Here is a 19,518-nt window from a genome sequence, read left to right as displayed (position 1 = left end):
CTTTAAAAATAATTTTCTACAGAGGCTGCAATGGGGACTTACTAAAAACTAAATGCTGAAACCTAAAATCAAAGAACCAGGGCACAGCTAGAAACTGCTAGATGCCTGATATGAATTACAAGAATATAACATCATTGTCTCAGAAAATGATGTATCTCTTGAAACCCACACATACATGGTGACATGCCAAAATGGCATATTTGGTCCTCAAAAAATCTTCATGTTGCTCACCTGTGCAGTTTAAGATAAAGATGAGTTACTTTCTCTTTCAGTTCATAATTACAAAGACATAACAAAATCCAACACCTACTGCTTTTTGTAACAGATTTTTAGCTGGGCAACAGACTTTAAATGACCAGAGACCAACAATGAATCCTTTTTTTCTTCCTTTTTCAAATAAAGGCATTTTAATTAATCTTTAAAATGGGCTTGGTGAGGTAGGAAGAGTAAATTCCTAACATAAATAAGGCCTTAAGACAATAAATGAAAGAGATTTGAAGAAAAAATATTTTCCTCTATTTTTTTCAGTTGAAAGTATAACACTTTATTTGTGGTCAGTTTGCTATTCCCAGGTGCACATGAACAAGCAGATGAAGTCACTGTTCAGTACCAAATGCAATTACACTCTAATGGAGTTTTAAAAAAGAAAAGAAAATTCCTTGAGTCAAGCGTTTTAGTGGAAAAGGAAATAATCATGAAACACAATTCTAAGTCTCATCCTGGGCCTGACTATTCCCATAGTTACTTGTCCTTTCTAGAGTTGTTCTTTTTTGTTGTTGTTATTTTTTCACACTAGCTTGTTTCAGTTCACTTGGTTAAAAGGTTATTCTCACCTATCCTATATTCATGGTGGATTAAAATAAGCCACATCTTCTCTCATGAGCATATCAGTAACTGACCTGCAGCTGCGCACAGATTCACACCAGGAACAAGAGAACAGAGAATATAAAAGCAGCCAATCTGCTTCCCTCTTCATGGGATTTTTGAGGGGAGGGGTTGGGTACTTTTTTTGTTTGCTTGTGGGGGAGAGGGTGTTTTCAGAGCCTTTGGCAGAAAGGAAGAGATGGCAGAAGTAATAGAAACAAAATCCTCAACATTTCATTCACCAGAGGAGGTGAGGTGCTATTATAGGGGAACAGGAACTAATAGGGTGGTCAACACTGAAGGGTTGGACAGAGGCTTAACGATAAAATAGGGGCTGAGAGGCTGCATCAGTTCTTCCACTCTACCTACTTGCTTTCTGAGTTATCCCCTGCTAACAAGTTGAGGCTTTCCCACTCTCACCTAACAACCCTCTTTTTTCCCAGTAAAGCAAGAACAACTTCCATTTCACCCCAATAAGCCCTTTTTCCATCTCCCTCCTACTTAAAAATTCCCCCTTGTAGCTCCTGAAGCTGCCTCTGGTCCCTACTAGCATTACACTATAGGTTGTAGGCTTGCAGAGAATAAATTTCTTCCCTTCTAACACTTGCCCCTAGTGCTTGGAGAAGGCTTAAGTAGAAGCTGAGGGTAAAAGGTGAACTGGCACCAAACTTGGCAGCCTGGCATATAAACCCACTTCACATGGACTTATACACATGATCTCACTAACCAAGTGTGTAAGCTTCAGGTAAGATAACTAATTTGTTCAAATAACACAATTGCTGTGTCCAGGCAAATTCCACTTGCTTCTCCTGCCCATACATGACTGCAAACCTGGGCCTCTCTTTGTTTTTTTCTCTGTGACTTTTGAGACTGGTGAGATTTTTATGGCAGCACCTGAGCTTTGCACAGTACAGTAATACCATAAATCATTGTCTGTAGTCTCTCCATCCTCAGTTGGCCGGGCGGAAACGGGGCGGGGGAGATCATTGCATTTACAACCTGCTGCAGTAGTTATTATGGGAAAAGGAAAAGAGAAAAGAAGAAAAATGTTACAATCCTGACTGGAACTGGTCTAACAATCACTTCGGTATCTGGAGAAGCTGTGGTACAAACTATGCCCACCCAATTCCAGTCAAATCAGTCTGACACCTCTGAATAGGAAGGTGTAGTAAATATGATAGTGACTGACCGCTAGAAGAAGAAACTGTAACAGCATCTCTGGTTAAGGCCAGAGGTGTTTCACTATAATTGTTTCTTTATAATATACCTCCAGGTAGTTCTTCCAAAGTCTGGTTAACTAGCTTTAACACCTTAGTGCCAGAAAGATCAGTAATGTCACATTTAAAATTGCACCTATTTGCAGAACACATTGTATGCTAGTTTTAATACTGGTTTGGAGGAGGACCCGTTAGAAAAAGTGTCTGCAGTACAAACCTAAGGAGCTTTTTTCACTGTGCACTGGCTTCTTTTTATCTGAAATTTCTGTAGATATTTCTCCCTTTTCTATCCTTTATGCTATGGTAATGGTGCTGAATGCTGATGAAACTACACTTAGTGTAACTTCAGGCAATGCACAATTTCTTATACCAAACTATTCTTTCTGTAGCTAGATAGTATTATTAGTAGCTTTTAGAAGGTCTTAGGTTGGTGAGCCTCTCAGGATAAAAGATAGCAGAAGAGAATAGTTAATAGGAGCTTGTGACAGGACTTGACAAGGGTTACCAGATGGATATAGTAAAACTGTATTGTCACCTTTTAAAAAGTACCAGAATCAGCTGAAAGCTTTATTAAAGGTTAATATTTATCCATGTCTTTTCTTTTCTTTTCATTTTCCTGGTATGATGTATTGAACATCTATCTAATTTAATCTATCATTTCTCTCACCTTCTATAGCACGTCTATCCTGCACTTAGATATAACCTGTACATCTAACCTGTATTTTTAGGTAGCAGTAGATGATCAGAATTACCCACTTACCTCAAGGGGACAAAGGCAGACTGAGCATTCAATATATGGTCATTTCTGTAAACCATTATAGGCCATCAAAGCACCTGACAAGCATAAGTGATATTTCAATTATATGTGAGCAGAGTGTTAAGTTAAAAAGTCAAACATGCTGTGTAAAAAAAAAAAAATGTAAATCACATAGAAAAGAACCATTTTTTGTGTTTGCTTATAAATGTCACTACTTTCTTGTGTGCAGCATGTCTTTCAAAGTCAAGAATCAAGTATGAAAGATGCCAAGAACCAAAACAATTCTGGTTCTGCCCCCAAAAACAACAGAAATCTTTGATATCTGTGCATAAATGCAGATCTCAATTTTAAGGACCAAGTTCTATCACTTATTAAAACAGTTCATTTCTTTTATATGAAGTGACTTTTCTATGGGCAAAGATTCAAAAATTGTAATGGAAGGTAAATATTGATAAGAAAATTGTGGTTAATCTACAGAAATAGAAATGGTTTTACTCCATATATGGTAATTCCACACACAATGCATAGTTGACATAGGAACAGAAAATTCCACCACTTTTCTTTTACAAATTTTGTTCTATGTGATACATTAAAGGAAAGTGTGATAAGTATGAATGGGGTTTAAGCACATGCACCTAAACTTCCCCAAACTTTGGTGTCTTGGTTTGGGCCTAAAAAAATAAACTTGAACTATAATTGTTTATCTAGCTTTGTATTCATATGTCCTCAGACTTGGAATGAGAAAAATACTATTGGTGAAATCCTGGCTCCACTGAAGTCAATGGGACTTTTGCCATTAGGCTAGAATTTTACCCTTGCAGTCTACAAAGGGTAACTGAGCACATAATTGGCATATACCCACCAGTATCTACACAGAGTGAATCTTCCTTTGACTGCACTGGTCTAAGACATACAGGTATGCAGTTCATGGACAGATTTCAATCCACATCCCCCACCCCTGCCCTTACTTATTCCAAAACAGCCTAATTCAATGACCCTGTTATCAAAACCCTATGCCTTTTCTTAGCACCACTATTGTAATCTGTATGGTTTTATGATATCAGCAATTCCCCAGAATTAATCTGTGATGTCTAAGGCCATTATAATTAGATTATAAGAAGATTTTTGAAGCTAAAAGGGAAATGTTGGCACTTTAACCCTTTAAAATCTTCATAGTGCAAACTTGCTGATTCTTACTTGTGTGAGTATTCCCACTGAAATCAAAGGGATTACTTAGATTAAGCTAGTGCATAATTGTTTGCAGGATTAAGCCCTATATAAAATAGCCCCAAACAACTCATTTATTACATAGCTTTTATTGAATTATAAAGGGTATTTAGTTCAAACTAGTGGATAATTTATGAAAAATGATAGTTGAGTGTTCTCCAGGGTAAATCTCCCCTGGCTTAGTAATATAGTTTCAGTTGCTTTAAGATCAGACTGCTGGAAACATATTGCTGCATGATGAGTGCTACAAGAGATACAAAAAAATAATAATAAGAGGAAGAGTACTAAAATCAGAAAGAATCCTGCCTCACATTTAGTTTAGATCATTTATTCATTCCTGGTAGAGCTGCTCTGAGTAACTAAAGTGGGTTTAGAGCACCTCTCTGTGGTATTTTAGTGAGCTGTTACTTTCTACAGACAGAAAAGTTTTCATGATGTTTTGAAGCAAGTAGTTACAAAAAGTAAAGGACAATCTTCAATGAAAAAACCACATTATAAAAGAACAATATTGAACTATTATTCACAAATAGGATAAACATAAGGTATTTTTTCTTTTTCCCCAAAAGACAGGTTTTCAGATAGTTGCTAATGTTGGCTGTGCATTATAATATATTCTAGATATTGAAAGATCCATATTAACCATGTTGATTGCAACATGAAGAGGGTCTTATAAGGCCTTGGAAAATAATAGTAATGGAGATCACCCAGTAGGATGACAGTGGTAACCCAATATTGTTCACAGGCCATGGTAGAATTGTGCTGTTTGCTCTGTTGCTGAATTTGTTTTTCCCACTCAAAAATGTGGCTAAATGAAAAAATTACTCAAATACATTTCCTCACCATGCAATTACTATGAACTAAATTGTGCCCTGGCCCTATGCAGCCATGGAGAGGAGCAAAAGGTAGATAAAGCTGATCCCAAAGGGGAGGGGTGCAGGTTTTCCTGTGGTTTGTAAATTACTGTGGGCTTACCTGATATAGGTACAAATTCCTGTGCAGGTGTAACCAAAGAATCACTAACAATGCCTCTGAGGACTACCTGGGATGCATTACGAACCACTTCCCAGTCAAAAGGCAAATTGAAAGTTGGATCAATCTGATCATATTCTTCCCCCACCCCCCAACCACCACCAGTGGTGGTAACTTGTACAAAAAAAAAATTCTCCTTCTAACCCCAAAAAGATCAATATAGCAAAAATAAATAAAAGGGATAAAATCCTTTAGTAGTGTCCTTGCACTGAAAGAGCCCCAGGGGGAACTTTCCATTTAATAAATACTAGAGAAGAAATAATGCAAGTCCAATTCTCAGTAGAAGCACTTTTTGTGGTGAAACATTCCCACTGGAAATTCATGTACATTTTAATTTAAATGAGCATCTATCATTTCTAAAGCTTTAAACCCTCATAATTGTCCCCTAACCAGCATTTATATATAATGCTTTTGTTAGTCTGACAAGCCAATCTTATGATTTCTTTTTTCCTATTATTGCTGAGGCCACTTTTGCAAGGATTATAACAAATGACAAATATGAAAAGATAAGAGATTTTGGTATTTATTCTAAAGCTTAAGTCAGCTTTCTTACTCTTTGAAGTGTAAGCCTCTTTTTGAATTGTATCCAAATACCCAGACAAGTTGTGTGAAAATGTCTTCTGATGCAAAGGTCTGTGAGATGACCATGGAATCCAAAGGGTATCTCCTGTCCATTGGGAACTTTCAGAATTAAAAGGATTCTTGCTTCAGCCTAATGCAGCTGTTTGAAAATTGATTGGTCACTAAGCCTCTTGCTAATTTCATCGGGATTCATTTTATTCAGAAACAATACTCCACTCATATTTTTAGCATGACTCCAGCCAAATGAAGCTGAAAAAATGTATCAAATTTATATTCTTTGGGTAACCTGCTGCAAAGAAAGATGAAGCATTCAGCCAAATCCTGTATGTTCTGCTGTAAAGACCATCTTCTGCTTCCCTAGTAATGTAAGTAGGTTACTTTAAGAAGGGCAGCATTTAAGTAGTTATCTTCAATAAGCAAAAGACCACTGGTTTATGTGCTAAAAGACTTTCTTGTTCTTTTCAGCAGTCACTATTTTGTATGCTAAAATATAGTAATTTCCAAGAGCCTATTCTAAATGTAACATAGCATTCACCACATTGCAGATGTATTAGAAAGAGAGTTGGGTGAATCATCACACCAAATTCATTCATTGATGAATCTTGAGTCTTCTTTTCAGGAATTATACACCAGCCAATTACATTTTTTCTAAAATTGACAATAACTTGAAATATCTGCAGGTTTGTGAATTACTGTTGGTCTTTTACTCATCTTTAACTCATTAACTCTTTAACTTAATTATAACAATTCCAAATTAAAACACTTGGATTAAAGCTCTGTCTGCTCCCTCGGTGAGTGACCATAGCAATTATGTTTGGTCCCTGATGCAAATGTTATTTATATAATAGTGTGTATCCCATTACCCCAAACAGGACGGAGGACTTGTTGTACTACATGAAGTGCCAGCAACTGCGTGCTCGCGCACGTGTGTGTGTGTGTGTGTAAACCTATACACATGCCCATCATTTTTAATCCCATATGATTTCAGTAATATTCATTCACAACACATTTTCAAAATATTCTTGCTAGTGAATTCATTTATGGGAAGTAGACAAAAAGGGATAAAAATGGGGGTGTAGAATGTATTTAAAAAATGAGTAATTGTGACATTTTTCTTTTTAGCATTTGCCCAACTTGACCTGGTGAAATATAAAGTATCAGTTGACTTCTAGTACTAGGTAATCAGAGCTTGACTTAAGAAACATAAAAATGCCTTTGAGTATATCCAAAACAAATAATGAAATCTATAAACACTAGAGCTGGAGAGTGTATATGAAACCATCCAGTCCATTCACTTACCAGTGCAGTATTGTTCAAAAATATGTGTTCTGCATTTCAGCTGGTCTCAATGCAAGGATCCCATGTGATGCCCAGGAATTTGGGGCCATATATTTATAACTGTAACTCAATCTGTGACAAGCTATAAAAATGCCTTAATTATCCTCAATGAATATTATATGTGATACTGTTACCTTGTTCTATTGTACCTTGTTGCCTGCCTGAAGGCATTAAATCAAAGGAAGCTGCAAAAAGGAATGTTGCTTTCCCTCATGCAAAAAGACCCTCAAGTATATAGCTTCAACTTAATGCTGAAGACTATACCTTGCTCAAGTAATCAGTGCCGGAATGCATCACCAGGGAAATGAAACCATATGTATGTACTCCCTCTGCAAGAAACATGTATACAGCAGCTGCAGAAGATGAAGCTCACAGGCTACAGCTTTTCAAACTCAGTAACCAGCAGGATGCATGGGCTTGCTAAGTTCATCAGAAATGATTTGCTATATACTACCAGGGGACATAACACTTCCCAGAGTGCAATAGAATGGAGTGCTGTCTAGGTCAATAACATAATCAGCCATATATACAAGCCAGCCTCTACTGTGTTGTTGATCACATCCCTCCCTAATTATGACCAGACAACCTTATATGCAGGTGACTTCAGCTGTCAACATTAAGACTGGAGATATTCCTCTAAGAGTAGCAAGGGAGATGATCTTTGTCTTTGGGCAAGCCAGAATGATATAACACTCAATGGTATGACCCAAAGGTGCATTTGAACATTGGAACATTCCACCAAATCCACATCTTGCCTGGTGGAAGGGCAACTTGAATAAAACACTGATAAGAAAAGTACTTCACAAGTTTCTGTCATCTCAGCACAGACTCTCACTCATCAGCATTGACACTATGATTTTTCAGCCCATACCATCCAGACCAGCTCTAAGATGGAACTTCCAGAAGGCAGACTGGCAGAAATACCAAAGGCTGACCAACAAGACAAGAAACCAATTAAAGGATCCATCAGAAATCACCACTGATTAAGGCTACAGTACATTCACAAACTTGAACTAGCCATAATCTGTATATCTAGAAGCTATAGAAACCATTATGTGCCATGCTGGGACAAACAGTCTAAACAGCTCTTTAACATCATCAAGCAATGCAATGACCCTGTAACTATAAAAAAGAACTATAGAACAGCTGGCTACCACATAAAACAATATAAAAAAAGGAGACACAGCTTACCACCATAGAAAGATTGGCTATGACTCACTCAGGCAGACAAGCTGGTGCATCATTAACTGTCTTACAGGCAAAGAGACCAAAAAAACACCATGATGGAGTCTTGGCAAATTCCATCATGAACATGCTGTGCAACAACAGCAAACACAGTAACCCAAGTAAGCAACACACAAAAATGACACCTGCCTTTTTAACAACTTAAATCACCCAACGTCAACCTTAATTTAACAGCCCCCATCTCTGACAACGAGTTTCACATGGCTATTAAAGTGATCAAGACTGGCAAGGCTGCTTGACCAGATAAGATTTTCCCAGAATTCATTACTAAGTTCAGAAGCACAATGGAAAAATGGCTTCAGAAAATTAATGTATAAATGCCTAGAAAATAACAGACTTCCAAAAATCTGGAGAAAACTGACATCATTGCTATCCTAAAACCCAACAAACTACATAAGGATCCAAAGAGCTACCAAGCCACCTCACTACTCTGCATTGCATACAGACTCATGGAGCTCATAATCTTGAACAGAATAGAGAACATTGTTGACCACCAACTCCCAAAAGAACAAGCCAACCAAGTTACATTGCATGTATTTGACAGAAAATGGATTGGAAATGAGGCAGAAAACAGGCGTAGTCTTTATTAAACTTACAGCTGGTTATGAAACTGTATGGCACCAAGGCCTCAAATATAAACTGCACTCTATGATACCTGACCACAAGCTATGCACCTTCATCATGAACATGATCTCAAGCAGAACATTCAAACTCACTACCAGACAAGGATAAAAAAGCAGAGTATGAACTCTGAAGAATGGAGTTCCCCACGGGTCCGTGCTAGCACCAATACTTCTCATTGTATCTATCTCAGACTTCCCGCATACAATATGTAAGCAATATATGTACACTGGTTATGTCACCATAGTAGCCCAAGGAACAGATATGACAGAACTGGAAAATATGTTGAGTGCTGACATGGAACTCATTGCTGACTATATCCAGAAGTGGCAGTTAAAGTTGAGCATCAATAAATCAGCACCGTTACTCTTCCACATGGACAATCATTGAGCTGAATATTAGAGTAGCCAACCACATCCTTCTCTATGAGTGTACCCCAACCCACCTAGGAGTTGCATTAGACTATTCCCACACCTATAAACATCACATTCAGAAGGTCAACAGTAGTCTCTGCAGAGGTAGCTTCCTTAGATGTTTAGTTAGCATGACATGGGATACCAACTTCAAAGTGCACCTGCAACGGTATATGCCCCAGCAGATTACTAGGCTTCTGTATGGACCATAAGTTGTCACACTAAAAAGCTTGACACTGTGCTTAACAGTGCTCTGAGACTTATAACAGGCTGCACAACTTATGCACACACTAGATGTACTCCCTGTACGCTCAGGCATTAGACCAAGTGATATAAGATAGGCCCTAACATTATTACTGGCTGTAGAGGCAAGAGATGAAATAACCTGGTCCATTAACTGTTAACTAAAGACCCGAACAGATGAAGGCTTAAGAGGCTGAAAGGTCTTAAACCATTTGTACATGAAGCACACAAGCTCCTGAAAGAGGCTGGGGATGCTGAACCAAACCTATGGGCATTAGTGGAGTGGGTCAACCCCTTGGAAAGTTCAGATCTATTCCTACAGCACTTTATACCAACACTAAACAAGTACCCCACTGGACATGACTTTGACAGACAAGTGCAAGTCAAGCTGAACAGACCAAGATCTAGATATCTAGATCAAAACAACACTTCACAAGATGACCACCTTAGACATCCCCTTGTATGAATGCAGTGTCCAACAAGTAGCACAGCACTTAACTGAAAGCTGCAACCTTTACAAATGCCCAGACAGAGCAGATGGTATATGCACCATGGGTGATAAGACAAGACAGTGGCTCATAGATTTGGAAGTTGATATATTCCATAAAAAAGAGAGTATAACAGTAGCTGGGCCATCAGCAGGGGTTTCATAGAAGCTAAGTCGTATGTATTGGGTGACTGGAAGGTGGTAATATCCTGGGAAATAATATGGTATAAAGTAACTTTGGGTGCCTGTACATGAGCACAATGTGCTGTAATTAGTGTGTGTCAGAGTAGAATCAATTAATTAAGTCTGTGTATCAGCAGCTTCACATTTCAAAATGGTGGAGGTGTTAGCACTACTGTCTCCCAAATAGCGCTAAGGGATCATTAAAGCTCAATTAACCCTTAAATGGAACTTGAAATACGAATGCAGACAACTCAGTGTCCTAAAATCAACGTCTAACTGTATTAGTACAACAAGTATTGTCTTAGCAGTTTCTATATTTAGAGAGAGAAAAACATTCAGTACAATAATCTCACCCAATCCCAGATGTTACTTTGCTCAGCAGAAAAGATTCCTACTCAGTTCCTAGAAGCAAGGGGTACATTGTGGGCTGAAGTGGTCCAGACAGGTGTTGAAGACTGGATTTATCACAACAATGATAAACGTTCTTGCTGCCCCCTTTTATGCTTTTCTTCAACTTCACTCTTTTGCTGACTCTTAGTTTTTGGATTGGTCTCTCTGCAGTCACCATACTGTCCATCTTTTATCCTGTCAGCATATTCCTTTGTCTAACAGACCCATCACAAGCACACCTCTTAATTTGGCCTTTTTCTGGTGTCTTACTTTGGGCATAGTCCATTGGTCTCCCTTATCACCTTTCTTTAATACATCCCTCTGATTCAGGTGGTTAGTGCCGAGTTCAGTTCATTGGAGCTGGTAACAAGGCCATTGCTATGTTATGTTAAAAGAACTTCTCACAGTGATAAAAAATAACGATATCATATAATGAGAACCTTTGAACTCTACAAAAACAACTCTCAGCTGGCTAATAAAAAAAAAGTTAATAAGAGCAAAACTTAAGCTATGATTAAATAAGGCTAAACATAAACAATACTATCAGGAGATGCAACTTCAAAGCATTAAACATAACAATCTACCCTAACAGAGGGGGCACTTTATCTAATGGTTATTCAATGAACTTTAGATAAAGTGCCCCCATCGCCCTATTGAAGTGTGGGGACACTGATAGACAAGACTCTCCAGGCACGTTAATTAGAGCGGCTCTTGGAGCCACTCTAATTAAAGTGCCACCCCCGAAGCACGTATTAAAATGCTATAGATGGTAAAAAGTGTCCTTCAGATGTGTGAGGTATCTAGATTCTATACGAAATGTGTACTAAATTCAGAGAGAAGGGGACACCAATCTTAGCTAACTTTAAAACAAAAAATACCTTTGGACTGAGAAATATAGAAAGCTTACAGAGATCACTACTTTCATGGTAAGGAAGCAACAGGCTACTTGGACTATGAACAAAAAAAGTTAGCCAAGTACCTAACAGATTTTTTTGGCTGCAGATGTTAAAAACCAGGTATCTAACAGTTCAGAAAGGTATCTAACCTGCCAGCAAGAAGAGGCAACTCTTTTGTGGAGAAATGCTTACATTTGCTATGTGTTCACCTAGATTGACTTGATTGGCTGGCCAATGGCCAGAAACATCAGCTGGAAATCAGTATTAGCAAATAAAATATTGCTTTTCCTCAAAGAATGTGTTGGTACCACCACAGTTGTGCTATCAGTACATTTGTAATGGTATGGTCCACATACTGCTGAAGTTCAGATGCATCTAAAGTGATTAGGGAAGGGAATTTGAATCATACCTTTTATGAAAAATTTGCTGAAAACTCTATATAATCTAGCCAAGTACTGATGTTGCTCATTCTGGAAGCATTGCATGAGGAGAAGGGGAGGATATGGGCATTTAAGAGAAAATAATATCAGTCTTCACATACTTGAAGGGATGCTACTAAGAATAGGGTTGGCAGTTGTCTTATGTAGAGTTTAGATCATGATTTGCTTGGGATGTTTTTGCTAAGAATGATCCTGCTTCAGGCAAGGGGTTGGACTAGATGACCTGTGGAGTTCCCTTCCAGCCCTATTTCTCCATGATTTTATGATCTGTTACTTGGCTTTCGATTATTCTGTTCTGAAACTTAGCACTTTCTGGAGTAATTATACAGTAATTTAAAAATTAGAGAAAGTAGACCTTGATACAAAAAGCAAACCCTTGTCCATTTGTGGTACATCAAGAATTGGTATACCAATTTTCTGGAAGAAAGAGAAATCCACTTAAGGGACTCTTGAACAATCCCAGAGGAATACAGGAGAAAAACTGGAATTGTCCCATCTTATAAGGGAAAACCTGTTATGAGTCAAGATATTTAATATTTCTTCCAGGGGTGTGGTGGCTTTTCTACCTCCTTCCCATTATAAGCTTATTCCAAACGTGTGGAGACGAAAAATGTATTCCTGATCCTAACTAGTGATCAACTGGCCCCATGGTACTGCAATTTAAGTGATAGCACTGATAAAAAAAGTTTAAAAACTTCCAAATAAACTTAGGATAGTTATAATAAATGGGGGAAAAGATAATCACCTCCTCCCACATGCATCTCGGACAGGGCACTGGGTAGGTGAAGGCACAGATCTTCAGAGCATTGACTTTACCCCTCTACTAGCTCATGGAGTCCAAGTCATGACAAGAAGGAGAAGTGGTGATCTGCAGACCCTTGATCAGGAGGCAAGATAGTGTCCATTTCCTACCTGCCTGGAATGACTGAAGTCCCCTGTTGGCTAGCAGGGCTACCCATTTTGTTTTTGCACCACTGAAACTCCGATTGAAGTCAGTAGACATGTTGCAATGTTATAAATTTTTGTATCTGTGGCCTGGAGAGCAGGTCATATGAGGAAAGGCTGAAAGACTTGGGACTGTTCAACCTGGAAAAGAGAAGACTCAGAGGGGACTTGGTAGCAGCCTGTAAGTATATTAGGGGTGTACATCAGGGCCTGAGGGAGCATCTGTTCAGTAAGGCCCCCAGGGAAGGACAAACAATAACAGGCACAAACTGATTGGAGATCACTTCAGACTGGACATAAGGAAAAACTTCTTTACAAGTCGAGTACCAAGGATTTGGAACAGGCTCCCCACAGAGGTGGTACAGTCACCCACCTTGGTGATCGTCAAAAAGTGTCTTGATGCCCACCTTGCTGGGATCATCTGACCTCAGCAATCTTTCCTGCCAAAGTGCAGTGGGGCTGTACCCAATAATTTGTAAGGTCCCTTCCAGCCCCTAACATCTATGAAACTAACAGAGAAAGTCTGTCAAAGATAAGTAATCCAGCTTCATTAGTTCTTTTTTCTGTAGTCTCCTCTGCATTTCACAGCATTTCAAGTAAGGCATGAAGATAGCAGAAGAAACATTCAGTGAAAAACGTAGTTGAATAAGTCCAGCCTATGATGAGATTTAGCTTCCTTTCTCTCACCCATTGAGCAGTCTCAGTTAGATTTTTAAAATGTATACAAGCTGCTCTTTCCTTTGGGGCAATGAGACTGAGAATCTAAACTGAGTTCCACCAAGATAATTGGACATAATTACACTGTGTCTTATCATTTGATTCCCATCATGCAGGAGTAATGTACAGCTTATTCATGTGACCTTTCAGTTAAACCTATTAAACCTCCTTTGCTAATTAAGAACTCATAGGGAATGTTCTTGTGAGAGTATCTTTCAAGGGAGAAAGTTAGATGTTGACTGTTTAGAGATTGATTTTGAGCTTTAATCTTCTACAAGTCCTTGATTGCTACACTGATTTCTCACCATAGCTAGGGACAGATTCATGGCACTGTGCTTAATATGTCTGGGTGCTAAATATTGCCTGGTGAAATCAGATTCTTTTTGTATAATTATGGAGTGAGGGCTACAAGAGTTGTAGAGTGTGATTAGATTAACTCTGACAGCAGACTGCAATTATCAACCAGGGCATTTGCAGCACATGTATCACAAACAGTAGCACTTAATAGCCCCAATCCAAGACTGTAGCTCCTAGGCACTATACACACAAGGTCCTATATTAATTTTGATGGTATGTATATGTGGGTATGAGTATATTTATATATACACACGTGCAAACACACCCACCCATAGATATATCTATAGATATAGATACAATTATTATTGCGTCAAGCTCTTAAAAGTGTTTGCTACTCTGAAAAAAGCTCGCTTTCAGCTTCTATTGTTGTTTCCTCCCTGCCCACTTTTCCTCTACATTAGCACTCAGATATATTGATTCACGGATTTTTTAGGATCAGAAGGCACCTCAGTAGATCATTGAATCTGACCCCCTGCCCTGGGCAGGAAAGAGCACTGGGGTCAGATGTCTAGTCTCCTCCAAGATAGAAGAGAGCACCCTTGGAAGCCCATTCCAGATTTTGGCAATCTTTACCATAAAGATATTTTTTCCTAATGTCTAATCTAAATCTGCTCTCCAGCTGAATTCTTGTTTAAGTGTCCTTAAGATATCTATGTGGGTAGTGGTACCCATGTGATAGACTGAAGAATGAGTTCATCGGTGTGTTACTCATGTATTCTGAATTTCTTCATGTTCCTTCTGCTTAGTAACCTATACTCTCAAGTATAGGTTTATTTCCATATTTATTTCCATATTCCAAGCCATTTGGAACACAAGAAGTACTTTTTGTTCTTCTTTCTCCAAATGTAGAATCCATTCAGTGCCTTTCCAAAGACAGCATTCTATCAGCTAAATTCTTCCCCTTGGCAAATTGAGGTGGTTCCAGACTACGTGAGGGAACTGTTAGAAAGTTGGATTCTCATACTGCTCCATCTTCTGCGCAAACATACAACAGCTAGTCATGGTGTTCGAGGGACTATGGAAGAACTCCTCACGTCCCATCTCTGTTCCATTGTGCTGGAGCTGCTTAGCATAGGGAGCTCATTTCACCAGCTTTCTGCTGGTCATTCCCTTCCATTTGAGGAAACTCCCAACTTGACATCTGTATCAGGAACATTAATAGAAAATAAATCCAATCCCACATTTTTTCAAGACCAAGACAAGCTAGATTAAGTCCTTCTACAGCAAGACCTTTCTCTATGGAGAAGTGTTATGAATTACCTCCTAAACATGTAGGCTTTACGTCATTCCCAGTTTACCAGTGCAACCAAGCACTTGCATCTAGCTGCTAAAATTCCACTTCATAATATTTTAAGTATAAGGAATTCTTTATCATTTTGAAAGGCTTTTATGGCTCCTGCTGGTCCCTTCAACGTTGGACTGTGATAGCTAATGGATCTAATTTTACAGGTGAAGAAGTGGCTCAGTTACCTAGTTCAAAACAATTGTAACATGATGCTTAACATAAGCAGCAGAGATGATGTCTCCTGAAAAATGTCATAACAATAAAAAGACATCATACACTTATTTATTTAGTTAATTAATTCAGTGTGTTCCTAGGATGTTTGAAGTGCAAAAAAAATCCATGGACTACATCTTCCCCCTCCATCTCTACTGGGATCCATTGTAAATGCCACTAGACTTTCAGGGCAAATACTTTACCTCTTTTTTAAACCAAGTCATGAATTATGGTTTCCATTGCAGCAGGGGGTTTCAAGTCTTGCTTGGATTCATTTGAAAGATTTTCTTTTTTTGCCAGAGCCAAAATACTTTTTTTTGAGCCTGGAGGTGACCGTTAAGTGTAATTCTCTGATTATTTTCAGCAAAAAAAACTTACTGTTTTAAAATGATGATATTTTAGAAGTTCTGTCTGGTGTAATGACAAAGGATAATACCTTTCAGCATTGTAGAATGGAAATCTTGGAAAATGTTGAAACTTCTAATTTTAGATTTTATACTGCCTAACAATTTAGAGGTGTTAAAATTAATTACAGTTAAATGACCATTTCTAGGAGGGGAAAAGGGAGAGAGAAAACATGAAAGAGCATATCCATGGGACTAGATGGGATATAACAATCCTTTGAACATTCTGAAACCTCATAGGATGCATCGTTCTGCCCATTCTGTTACACTTAAATAAATGCTGTATTTGGGTCCAAAAAATTAATAGAAATCATATTTGTAATTTGGCAACCCAAATTAAAACATGCAGGTTTAAAAAAATAAAATCAATATAACTTCTACAGTTCTGTAAGGAATGGAACTAAGGCTCATGTAAAGATTTATGATATTTAAATTAGAATGGTAATCAATTACTACTGGCTAGAGATATCTAGAAATATACGCGCGCACACGCACTCACAGTTTGGTGAAGCAACTTGCCAAAACCAGAAACCCACACAGGCAGAAAACATTAACTTCCAAGTGAAACTCACAACCACAGCACCACAAGTTATGTATATGCTATGCAACAATTGGCAGCTTTGAATAAGTGCTCTTAATAAAAATATAGATTATAATGTTATACAATAACCCCAAAATAAAAGGCTTCTAATCCCAAATGATTTTATAGGTAACCCATGTAAAAATCAGAAAAAAACCTTTTAAAAGCTTCATTCATATTAGAGAGTCAATCAATACATGTGATACAATATCCTTATCTGAAACACCCACATATCCTTCTAAAGGATGTTTTCCCTTATATAATTTTGCACCAATTTTTAAACTTTGTCCTAGGGAAAACATCCTAAACATTGTATAACATTATAATCTATGATATTTTTATTAAGAGTACTCATTGAAAGCTGCCAATTGTTGCATATCATATACATCGCTTGTGGTATTGTGCTTGTGAGATCCACTTGGGATTTAATGTTTTCTGCCTGTGTGGGTTTTTGGTTTTGGCAAGTTGCTTTCCCAAATTGTATAACTGGCATCCCTCAGCATGTATTGTTATTTACAGCTTACTGTTATGACTACTGTATATGTTTTGTATATATGCATATTGAACAATGTGCTTGAAAATTAAAAATATTATCAAAATGCTTCATAAATATTTTTTCTACCAGTTCTGACACTAAGCTATTCTGCAAGCTCTCTTTCTTTCCCCTCCCTTGCTCTGCTTTTCTATATGCGGATCAAGGTTAGAGCGCTCTCCAATTGTATTCCTGGTTACTCTTATTCTGGTTCATAGAGACACTCCACTGCATTTAGGCTGATTTCTGAAAGCAGCAATGCCAATGCAACTCTATTCAGTTGTATCTGCAACCTTGTTTAACGACTGGAAAACTTTTTGTTTCTTTGTGAACTCTTCTGTTCAGGGCTGACATGATTTCTTCTGGAAAGCAAGTTTCCATAGGGTTGACTGAAAAGTTAAACAAGACTAAGTAAGAGAGACCTTTTCAATATATGGGGATAGCAAGAACAAGGAGATGGCAATACTGCAAGCAAGCGTTCATAAAAATTATAAACTACATTACTTGCATTTTCTCCCAACAGCCACTAGATGACAGTATACATCAGTAATGCATTGCATCAGGAGTCGACAGATAGATGTATGAAACTGATACAATGTATGAAATTGTAGCAAGCTCTTAACTGCTCGGTAGAAAGTCATTTCAGAGCCCCACTCTTGCAGAAAGGAAGTCATACCCTGAAAATGCTCTTAAGTTCCACTTCATTGGTAGCCCAATACAATTTGCTAAATGTCATGCTACATTTTCAGGACAAACAAAGTGCTTCACATACACAGAGCAACAAGGGTACAGTAAAAAACCCATAAATAATAGGAAGAAGCTAAATAGGAAAAAAAAAAAAATTATTATGGGAGACTCTTTCTGTACTTTCCAGATATGCTCATAGAAACATAATAAGTGTTTTTGCCACCTGAACAGCAGCAGTAGCAGCAGCTGTAGCAGACTCCAGTCTTGTACCTGCTCTAAATGTGATCCTGGGGCTGCTGCCCTGCTTTCCCACTCCTAGTTTTGCTACAATTATTAAGAATAAGTATCAAGGGCTGGGGAACCACAGATCTAATTTCTGATCTTTCCACCACTTGGATAGCTGTGTAATTTCTTCTGAGGTGTTAGTTTTGGCTTATATTGGAGAATATGAAATCAGAATCAGGCCTTGCAATAAGGGCTTAAAGCAAATCAAAACAGGAAGGGAGTTTTTATGAGTACTGAGGGCATGTAGTCCTAGAAAAATATGGCGGGAAGGGATGTCAAGAGACATCTAGTACAACTCCCTGCTCAAGGCAGTATTATCGCGGGCCCAACTTATTGAGCTAAGTACAGACATTCAAAAAGCCCAAGCCTGAATTGATTCAATCTTTGCAGGTTAGCCTAACCTGCATAAATTGAACTGGCAAGCAAGTGAATAGACATTCACTTGTGATTCTGGAAATGCAGGCACATGCCTGCAGTGACTCAGGCCAGAAGCCAGGGGGTCCTAGAGTTGGATGGTCCCCTGTTTTCCACAGGTTATTGTCTAAATGTTTTTCATGTCACAGCACCCGCTTTTGAAGAAGGTGTTGATTATAGCAGCCTTATTTACAGCGGTCTGTTCTCAGGTATCTCAGTCTCTCACCACTTACTGGTTTTACCTTGAAATGTAAATGTAGCTTCCTGTTTTCCTGTTTGAGAAAGCAGTCTGGTGACACTCCCTTGCTCAGGTCTGTCATAAAACAGCTATATATTACAAACAAACAAAAAAGTAGTTTGTCACATAGCACAGGCATCAATTAGAGGGCCCGTCACATGTAATGACTAATGCCACTTCTCTGCTTACACAGCCCCCTAACACTTCTCTTGCTGATCAACAGATACCCAATGGGACCCAGCCCTGCCTTAACAATACATTCAAGACTTGTTAACTCATCTTGATTGCCAAAACACTCAACACTTCCCACAATAAAACCATGTGTTCCAACCATGGAATTGCTTTAATAAAAGATATCACCCACAAAAATTCTTGCTTCTCATATCAAATCCTTCCTCACTCAATATTCTCCAGAGTACATCATCCCAGTTATTCCAGCTTCTCCCTGTATGTCATGTTTCCCAACTGTCTAATCAATTCTGTTGCTCTCCAATAGACTGTTTACGATAAAAGCCTCATTTGAAGAGGAGCCCTCTGTTTACTGCTTTGTTTCACTTGTTCTCCCCAACAAGAGGTAAAGTCCCTCCTTCAGGAGTGGAACTGGATGTAGCTCCTTGAGTCAGGGCCTTGGAGAACCCAGAAGGGTAAGGAACTGAAAAGCTAGGCCCCCAGTATGTGAAGGATCCCAGTCTCTGCCCTTGTTCTGGAAGCTGTTCTTGAGCTGGCTTTGGGACACTCTTAGAGACCAGATAAACCTGCAGTAATCCCAAGCAAGCTCCCCAACTTCCCCCCCGCCCAAGGGAATCGAGGACAGGTGTCACCAGCAAATTTGCTAAGTGCATACTCAGTTCCATCTTCCCCATCAATATTAAAAATATTAAACAGTACTTGACCAAGGTCAACCCCGTGAGGAGCTCCACTTGACATCT

General features: G+C 38.5%; 1 long non-coding RNA gene across 1 annotated transcript in view; it reads right to left on the bottom strand.

Moving 5' to 3' along the window:
- The window catches only part of LOC109321562, a 225,314-nt gene that overhangs the window by 31,133 nt on the left and 174,663 nt on the right, over positions 1-19,518 (bottom strand). Inside the window, exon 2 of the long non-coding RNA XR_002104085.1 lies at positions 2,842-2,915. This is a non-coding gene — a long non-coding RNA (uncharacterized LOC109321562). The remainder of the gene's footprint in view (positions 1-2,841; positions 2,916-19,518) is intronic.

Source organism: Crocodylus porosus, unplaced genomic scaffold (genome assembly GCF_001723895.1).
Source record: "Crocodylus porosus isolate Cpor-Errol unplaced genomic scaffold, CroPor_comp1, whole genome shotgun sequence".
Lineage (NCBI taxonomy): Eukaryota > Metazoa > Chordata > Crocodylia > Crocodylidae > Crocodylus > Crocodylus porosus.
The sequence above is the reverse complement of the archived record's forward strand: the minus strand, read 5'-3'. Positions and strand labels throughout refer to the sequence as shown.